Here is a 1,986-nt window from a genome sequence, read left to right as displayed (position 1 = left end):
TGTCACTCTCCAACAAGTGTTTACCAATAAATATGTGGCGGAAAATTACGGGTATAGGACGGCCTTAACGTGTGGAAAATGAGATTTTCATTATTCACTCACTGTATTTAACATTTATTATTCCTTTAAAATCGCACAACAACTTCAATAAAACACAGTTTAATCACTCATCTGCACACTTATTTCGCAATAATGTCATTTTTAAACTGCAAATCCTCTAAGAGCTCTCTTGAATCTTCACGAGTCTCTCCCAACAGCCTTGATGTGGATAGATACGTACAGCAACCAGAACTGTGTCTGCAAAATCACAAGGATTATTAAACAATTTTTGCTGTCACTAATTACCAGCAATATAATTGACAGAGTAGATTGCTAATATTTGCTGTAATGAAAGCCACTCAATGGGGTATATTTCACATTTGCAAGAACGATCTCACTTAAGTAATTAAGTCCATCGAAACACTTAGAAACTAACCTCTCGTCTGACGAAAACGGTCTAAAGACGCAGTGGCAATTTCTCCAGATCTGTTGACAATGATATTTTGAGTTATCACTTTACTGAGTGACTGAAATGTAGTTCGGGTACCTGAGAACATAACAATATGTTAGAATTCATTTTCTAAACACGAACTATTACGGTACTGTATGGCTACTTACATGTTAATTACACTATTAATATTTTCACAGTTGTTTCTTTAATACAAAATTAAAGCCAACGGAAGAACAAACGTAAAACATACTTACCAATGACAGGTTTGTTGAGATGCAATTTTCTGTGTGGACAGATGTAGCTTTTTCATACAGTGGTAAGTCGCAGAAATCGCAGGAGTCACAGAAATCGCAGAAGTAGCAGAAGTCACAGAAATCGCAGAAGTAGCAGAAGTCACAGAAATCGCAGAAGTAGCAGAAGTCACAGAAGTCGCAGAAATAGCAGAAGTCACAGAAGTCGCAGAAATCGCAGAAGTAGCAGAAATCGCAGAAATAGCAGTGGCGGAGGGATACGCGACTTAGGTTTCTTAACTGCGACTCTTAACTGCGACAAATCACAGTTAAGAATAACATATACTGAAAAGTAGCATTCACAGAAATCACTGATAACGGAAAATCGCAGTTTAGCCCAACACTAACTGGTGTCGTGTTGTCGGAACTGCTTGGCTGTGTTAAGCTTGATTCACACGGTGGGCAACGTCACCTCAACGCGGGTCACGTGACGTCAAAATATTCGTCTAATGCTTTCAAATAGCGAGGTTCACACGGTGGGCAACGTCACGTCAACGTCAGTTTGCCTGCCGGCCGGTATACTTCGAAAGAATAATTTGACATTGACGGTGGTGGTCACGTGGTTGGCGAACTGCTTACGACTGGCTGTTACTTTTTTGTCTGTTCTGCGGCTGCTCGCATGGCACGAGTTTGATTCTGCTAGCAATGTTCTCCACATCGAAAATATCTACCGAGTTGTTAGTTATAAAATGTTTTTATATAAACATGAACGACGAGAAGTTAATCGAACTTGTTTGCCAAAATGTGGAGTTGTATGACATGAGCTGCAAAAAATATAGCGACACTTTGTTTAAATAAGAAATATGGAAGAAAATTGAATTGGTTATCGGTCGCCCAGGTAAATAACTGTATGAATATTGTAAGCCTACTGCAGATTATATTTATTTTGTATGTAGTGTATTTAGATGTATAACATCGCACCTGCATTATTTATGTGTGTATGTACTCACAATTAGGAGGTGAAAACGTTTAGCAGAGCTTAGAGCCTTTCTGCTTCCCAATTTCACTGTTATTCGCGAGTCGTGAAAGTTTATTTCGACCATGTTTATATGTAATACTTATCATTCCGAGGCAAATATGAGTATTCTACGCCACATAGTCATTTTGGCTAGTAGTTTGCTTATGTATAGTATTTATTTACATACTTTCTGATACTGAGTCTCTCTCAACATTTCGTATGGATACAGCTTATTTAAGTACAAATGC

The 1,986-nt window shown here is 38.3% G+C and overlaps 1 long non-coding RNA gene across 1 annotated transcript; it reads right to left on the bottom strand.

Annotated features, from left to right (window-relative positions):
- Nucleotides 1-207: 207 nt before the first annotated feature.
- On the bottom strand, nucleotides 208-819 carry LOC126149493 (uncharacterized). The gene is made up of 3 exons (XR_007530937.1): nucleotides 745-819; nucleotides 476-586; nucleotides 208-297 (listed from the first exon to the last, which is right to left on the bottom strand). It is a non-coding gene; the product is annotated as an uncharacterized LOC126149493 (long non-coding RNA).
- Between the last annotated feature and the right edge of the window lie 1,167 nt (nucleotides 820-1,986).

This window comes from Schistocerca cancellata, chromosome 2 (genome assembly GCF_023864275.1).
Source record: "Schistocerca cancellata isolate TAMUIC-IGC-003103 chromosome 2, iqSchCanc2.1, whole genome shotgun sequence".
Taxonomy (NCBI): Eukaryota; Metazoa; Arthropoda; class Insecta; order Orthoptera; family Acrididae; genus Schistocerca; species Schistocerca cancellata.
This window is presented reverse-complemented; position numbering and strand designations above follow the sequence as displayed.